General features: G+C 35.1%; 1 long non-coding RNA gene across 1 annotated transcript; it reads right to left on the bottom strand.

Moving 5' to 3' along the window:
* Positions 1-933: 933 nt before the first annotated feature.
* On the bottom strand, positions 934-6,234 carry LOC125679483 (uncharacterized). Its single transcript, XR_008802471.1, has 3 exons — positions 5,954-6,234; positions 3,784-3,907; positions 934-1,608 (listed from the first exon to the last, which is right to left on the bottom strand). It is a non-coding gene; the product is annotated as an uncharacterized LOC125679483 (long non-coding RNA).
* Between the last annotated feature and the right edge of the window lie 1,621 nt (positions 6,235-7,855).

The raw sequence follows: 7,855 nt of genomic DNA, 5'->3' as shown, positions 1-7,855 counted from the left end.
AATTATTGCTCTCTACAATTGAATTGTAGCTTGCACAAATTCAGTTGTTGATATCATCAATTCATTTGAAGAGAGCAACAATTCAATCATAGCGCACATCAATTCAGCAGAATAATTACTGCTATCATCAATTCAATTAATGTATGCAAAAATTCTGAAATGAAAATATGTTAAAATTATTTGAGGAGATCATTGACTTGTTGCATGCTTCAAATGAATTGATAGTATCTTCAAAATAATTAAAGATGCCTTAAATTATTTGAGTTTATATTGATTTGGCACTCCATACAGCTGAGCCAAAGACCTCAATAAGCTTGTCTGATCAGAATGTCATTGTTGCAAGTCCTCTTTCAATTTTTCATTTGGCATTTCAATGAAACTTAGTAGAAAGTATCTTTGAGTAAAGAACTTTTAAGTTTGTTCATTTCAGGTTCCATGCCACCCCCAAAAGGGAAATGGACCTTATATCAATTCATGAAATATAATAAAAACCAAAACATGTTAAAGCATCTGCCATATTCAAGTGGTCCAGTGTTTCTTAACAAAGAATGACTACCAGAAAACCATCCATATAAGAAGGTTAAACATTTTTTTCCATTGAGACGTACCGGTAGTACATACACAAGAAAGATATTTCATTGAACTGAGAATCAATTCCAAAATACTTTTAAATAATTGTTATAATGAGGGTTTTAGGAGAAATCAACACCAATCATGGTTCAAAGAGTTATATTGTCTTAATCACATTAACCCTAAAATATTTAAACAATGTCACATGGCATAGTGTCTAAAACATATATATACAAGTATGTGGATGCATACTGTAATTTACATTATAGCAACCAACATGACTATTTAAGATCAGAACCTTGCTTTGGCAACCATAGTCTATTAAAGCACAAACACTTTAAGTATCAAAGACAATTCAATAAATACATGTATATAATTTATTACACAATCATACATATCTGACATTAATAATACATATCAGAAGGTGCTAAACATTTTGAATATATAAATGCATAGTAAATAAAAAAAAATTCTGTAAACTTCTCCTGTGGTTAGCAAGTTTAACAGTACAAAGGTATGGCTTGGACAAAATTCATGGATGTTTTTGTAGGGGATGGTGGAGTGGGATGGGAGAGTTCAAAGAACAAATTCTGTTCATGAATAGCCTTTAGCATTCATACCAAATGAAATTCTGTAAAGCTCCACATTTAAAATATTTCAAGGATAAAAAAAAACACCCCCAGAAAATGTGAATACATGAAAATGTATCTGATTAGTTATATACATAAAACTATGGAACAGAAATCAGCTGGCAATAAAAGCAAGTGTACAAAGTCATGGAAACAAATGTATATTCTACAACATCTTATGATGTTAAAGAATCATCAAATGCATCATGCACTCCCTCAGATATATGTAGAGATGATGAGCAGAGGTCCAGTCTCTCAAGGTGTCAGGCAAAGGCAGATCATGCTGATGCAAAACAGATGTTGCCACACATGTAAAATCTTCATCAATATCTTGGAAATTGTTTAAATACGAGTCTCTGTAAATGAGGCGCTGTATTTTGTTGAACTGCATAGAAGTATTGTGAAGCACCTAAAATAGAAAAAAAAATCTATTATAATTGCACAATGAATCTCTAGACATATTCAACATACCCAGTATATAAATTGAACAAGAGGCCCACAGGCCTAAATTTATCGGTCACCTGAGTACTAGTGAAAAATTATCACTACTCCCAAGGGCTATGGAATCTAGAAATAATTTCCTGTTCTGAAATCTAATCTAAATTTTAACATTCAGCAAAAGTATAAAACAAGATGTGTTCTTACAACTTCAATGCCCTCATAAGTGCATACATTGATGAAAGGCTTCACATAATACAAGAGATGTTTGTAAAACACATATGCCCCCAGGGTGCAAAATTGAAAAGAGTTATACACACACATCATTTAATTGATAGTAGTATCATCAATGCAAAATATTGAGCGGACAATATCTTCCTATGTCAAGAGTGGATTGACCATGTGACCTCAAAATCAATAGGGGTCATCTTCTTCTGAAGATATACCAGTGTACCAAGTTTGATGTCTGTTAAGCAAAGGGTTCTCTAGACATTAAGTGGTCAGTGTATTCCAATGTCCAGTTTGACCTTTGACCATTTGACCTCAAAATCAAAAGGGGTCATCTACTCCTTAGGATGTACCAGTGTACCAAGTTTGATGTCTGTCAAGCAAAGGGTTCTCAAGATATTGAGCAAACAGTCTATTCTTATGTCCAGAGTAGATTGACCTTTGACCTGAAAAACAATATGGGTCCTCTTCTCATAACCAACCCACATATGAAATATCATTATGATCAAGTGAATGGTTCGCAAGATATTGAGCAGACAACATGTGGTCTACCGACCGAATGACAGGTGCAAAGCAAAATACCCCTCTTCTTTGAAGGGGGGCATAATAGGTATATCAACATTAAAAGATTATACTAATTTGGACCCATCCTAGAGTCAAAACCCTGGGTTGTGAAATTCACCATTTTTTGTACATCTTTTTCTGCTATTCCTTGGTATAAATGCATTTAGATTTTCTACAGTATCAGCAAACTTGCACATAAACACTATATTCTAAGTTTGGCCCCACCCTGGGGTCAGAACCCCTACCCCAGGGACCATGAAATTTACAATTGTGGTAAAGATTTCCTGCTGCACATCTTGATGCATTAATTTTTCCTAAACGTGCGGTTCTAGAGAAGAAGATTTTTGAAAATGGGTCAATTTTGGACAGCTTTTGCCCCACCTCTAAGGTCCTAGGGGTGCAGGAATCCTAAAATTTACAATTTATGTCCCCCTTGTCCAAAAGATGCTTCATACTAAATTTGAAAAGAATTGGACTGGTAGTTATCAAGAAGAAGTTAAAAATGTTCAATTGTTAACACATGACAGCGGACGACAACCAATTTAGTATCAGGGGTCCGTGTTTGCCCAACTTTCTAATTTGTATTACTTATATGAGTTATGAGATTGATCACTGTTCGTTCATCACCTTTCATTGTAATTCCAACCTAAGGGTCATGACATAACCTAACTTCAATTCACATACTGTATACCAACTTCTATTCATGACGATTAGTTGACAATTTAGCAATTTACAGCTGGTTCTCTGTGACCAATATTCGCGACCAAGATAATCTTAAACAAATACAAAATACATTAATGATAAAGTTCTCGCAAACTTCACGAAAATTTCTCACATGCGAATAAAAGTTGGTTTACAGTATCATGGGTATGCCTCAATATCAATATGACAAACATGACCTTGCTATTCTGGAAAAGAACCTTTTTAAAAGATATTCCTTTCTGAATGCATAAACCTACTTCATGGGCCACAATTTGACTAAACTTGAATCTACACTATGTCGTCAAGCTTTCATGAACATTTCAACTTGTCTAGCCAGTGGTTCTCAAGATAAAGATTTTTAAATGACCCCACCTATTTTTGCCTTTTCTTGATTATCTCCCCTTTGAAGGATGGGTAACCCTCCATTTAAACATCCCAATTATCCAACTTTGAAGGATTATTTGTGCCAAGTTTAATTGAACTTGGCCAGGTGGTTCTAGAGAAGATAAAATGCAGTTTACAAACAGACAGATAACAGACAAGAGGTGGTCAGAAAAGCTCACTTGATCTACTAATAATAAATATATCATGTCACTGTGTGCGTAAAATCTCACATAGATATATACATGTAGGACTATTTTATTTGTGTTACCTTGATTTGCTCCAGATTTTCCCTAAGTAACTGAATTGCCATTTCCTTCTAAACAGGATTCAATGAAATGCTGCAACGATTCCATTCTCTGTTCCAGGTTCCACACAGATCTTTTGAGGACACCCTTAAAAAAATATGACAAAATCTCAAATTTTAAACTTCCATGCATGGAATTTTAACATCAGAGCAGATTCTGTCTCATTTCAATTCTTGTGTAAAGGGACTGTCGAGGGTAATTCCATACATTTTATATCCAGGTCCAAAAGGAAAACAAGTTCTCAGTGTTTAGAAATAATTATATTCTGTTGTAGTTGAACATATGTTATAGATATAAAACATTATCTTATGAAATCCAAGGGCAGTGGTGGGTTGCAGACCCCCCCCCCCCCCCCCCAATAAATTTTCAAATTTAAGGTAAATCGTGATATCTTGTTTAGAAAAGTATAATAAACGATAAAACTGATACTTATTTCACCTTATTAAAAATAGAAAATAGTACAAATGACTTAAATAGGAGATGTATTTCAAGCCCTATAAAATCTGTAAAAATCCAGGAGCTTCGGGGGCTTTGCCCTCTGGGCCCCCACCAGGGCTTTGCTTTGGACCCCCTGGAGGCCTCAAGGCAGCCCCCAGACCGCCTGCCTAATAAAGTGGCGACATTAATATTTAGTAAATATTGTTAATTGAAACTGAAGCAATTTTTTGCCATTGGTGTAACATGAGGTTAAAGATTATGATACTTTATCAAATTATCAGGAACTGAAGTTCTCTGATTGGTCCAGACTCTCTTTCCAAATGGGTGTAACTCAGAGTGAGTTCACCTCAAATGAAGTTCCAGGAGGTTTATTCGGGTTCCCCTCTTAAGAAACTGTAGATTTGCTTACAATTTTATCAACCAATCAAATTGCACATTTTAACGGATGTGTCGTTGTGAAGATACACAATGGCAGACGCCAAGTATCAAAGAGACAAAACACCTTTATTACTTATTGATGGAATATTTATTGTTATAATACTCTTTTCCACTTTTTAAAAACAGTTTTGATTCAGAAACTGTTTACATATACCCAGTAATTATGGTGGGGTTTTTTTTTTACATAACACATCTTCTTTTGTGTTTATATTTGCTGGAGGCGGGAACTATATAGTCTATAGTGTCAAAAATGTTGTAAAATTCCTGATTATTCAATAAAATGTTTATTGACTTTTGAATTCAGTCTACTCTGTCTTGGTCAACCAATACCCGACTAGTTCCATATAGTTACGAGTAGACCTCATTAAAAGTAAATAATTGTATAATGTGATCAAGCAACTACGAATAGGAGAGAGCAATATCAGTTACATACAACAAATGAATTCTACAGTATATCTACAATTGAATTTAACTTTCTTAAACATTTATCACCATAGAACATTACAGACCAAAGGGGGGGGGGGGGATAGTGGTATTATTTGGTGAACAAAAGTTATTTTCCTTCCATTTAACATGACTGCATTTCAATTCACTGCCAAGGGGGGGGGGGGGGTTTCCATGAACATTTTCATAGTAATGTAACAGTTAAACTTTATGTTAAAAAAAATAATAGGAGGGTCCCCTCCCCCAATACTATGTGCCTGGGACTGTACAATTTAATTACATTCTAAAATATCATTATTGTGTCTCCATAATATACTATATAGATCTACAGAGAGACAATTGTACCGAGATGTTTGGCACCCCCCCCCCCTTTTCTTCGACCCCACCGAAAGCAACTGGATGACTGCGACAGTCTGAATACCCTTGCCTTATTTTATTTTGAGGACAACAGGCTACTACTACTAGCGACTAAGTTGTGTCACTTATACTTCTATCAGTGATAGGGTCATAAATTAATATACATGTACATGTAGTGATTCATACATATTTATCTATCGGAGCATTTTCAAGCTACAAATAAATGATGGGGCTACAATGGCTTGAACACTCTTTCAAGAGGAAGATGCTGGTGACATCAGTTGTACAAATGTAACAGGGAATTTAGAATGAATTCATTAAAACCCACTGATAATGTCCCTGTACCTGACCCTAGTCTGAGAATATGGCCAATGTTAAGCTTTTTAGAGTTCCTAACAGATGATGAGGTACCTGACCGTTGCACATAATCACACATGTATGTTATTGTAGCCTTACCTCTATCCATGAGTCAATAAGTTGAATAACGGTTAGGTCTGTCAGACAATAAAATACTGTAATCATACGTGCCGCTTGCGTCACGTGCTAATCTCTCTCAATGGGGTGCTTCTTTTCGTCACGCTTCAAATAATATCTGCCTTCACGCTTCAAATAATATCTGCCTTCACGCTTCATATAATATCTGCCAATCTGAAGTCGGAGATTATTATTGTGAATCCGAGTCAGACAAACGTTTTCTGTTTCAAGCGTCCAAATAATAATCTTGTCTTTTTGGCTGGTCCAGAATTATTATAGGGTCTGTAAGTCTCGTTTGGTTTCACTTTCGGTTTTACTACTTCCGGGTACAACAACGTGTGGAATATATACAGTCGTAACAGAGAGTCGGTGCTAATATGTAATTTGGTGTATTGTTAAGCGATCGGCTGCATACATGAGACTGGGAAAACTCTGCCATGTAGTTTATTTAAGTTCCTAGTCGATGCTACAGTAAGGAAGCGGTGGATACAAAGATGTAGGTACGTAATATTATCATAATTCAACGAATAATCATGTCAAATTAACACACGTGTGTATAAACTGACAGAATATACTGGACGTGTTGTTTAGATAAATCAGAGGGGGAGTAGGCCTACAAAAGATTTTGACAGACGAACTGATAAAAATAAAATAATGGGAAAAGAAATTACATGTACTAAAATTTCATAAATGGGGGGGGGGGGGGTGGTGGTAAAGTTTCTCTTCGTTTATTGATTTCAACATTTATCAACATATTTTACTACATAATTCCCTTTTGCCTGAAAAGGGGAAGGGACACTAATTTATTGTATCAATATAGAAAAAATAACCTTGCTAGGAAAAGGTTGACAGGATACCCTTGATACTACTTGCCTTTATATAGGTTCCTGCATGATTAAATATTGTATTGTGTTTCAAGAGAACTGGCATATATCTTTATTGTATAATTATATAAAAGTGACACATGGCCTTGATAAGAATGATTGTAACACTCATATCCTGTGCTTATTTCAGAAACTATAACTTACATTTGTTGTGTAGTGAGCCATTTTAAGTCAATAAAAACATCAATTTATGGTATATTACTTTTTTTCATAGATACAAAGTTACGAAACCTGCTGAAGCAGAATCATTTGCTTCAAACGTACATGTAGGAACCGAAGTTGATACTGCTACCAATATATCTGTACCAGACAACAATGATACAGCATCAAACCCTCAACATTTAAAAAGGTACAGTGTACGATACAAGTATTGTCAATACCAGATATTAGTACATCAAACCAGGAAGTTACAGTGGTTGTTAAGTTTAGTGTCAGGTGGTTTTCTGTATTTTCTTCATTCTCATTTCAGTGTTATCTAAATTTATATGCACACCAAATTTTATAATGGTATTGTTTTTGTTCTGATAGCTTCCCTTGAAGACTAGGATGTTGTAAACTTGCAGTGAGAAATATACCTGCATAATTAAAGGAAACCATCCATGACCATTGGGAACATCATAATTGAAAGACCCTGGAAAGGTATGTTTTAGCGGTTCTTTAAGGAAAAATGAACAATGCACTTTCTATACACTGACTAGTTATCAGATTTCACAATATTCAATTACCTAGTAATTTTTTTTGGGGGGGGGGGGGGGGGAGGTATAAATGTTGCTGTATACACCATTTTGTGTGAATATTTTTTAATATATTCATGAAATTTTGTTTGAAGGGATCATGAACACTGTTGGGAGTGTCCATTCAACTGAAATATCAAAGCCAGAAGAATTGAAGATTGCAATGGATGCAACAGAAGAGACCTAATATGAGCAAATTGATATGAATAGTCAGTCTTTCGCTTACAGTAATTACAAGAGTCGCCACAAAGGAAAGACTTTAATAT

This window comes from Ostrea edulis, chromosome 4 (assembly GCF_947568905.1).
Source record: "Ostrea edulis chromosome 4, xbOstEdul1.1, whole genome shotgun sequence".
NCBI classification, from domain to species: Eukaryota; Metazoa; Mollusca; class Bivalvia; order Ostreida; family Ostreidae; genus Ostrea; species Ostrea edulis.
The sequence above is the reverse complement of the archived record's forward strand: the minus strand, read 5'-3'. Positions and strand labels throughout refer to the sequence as shown.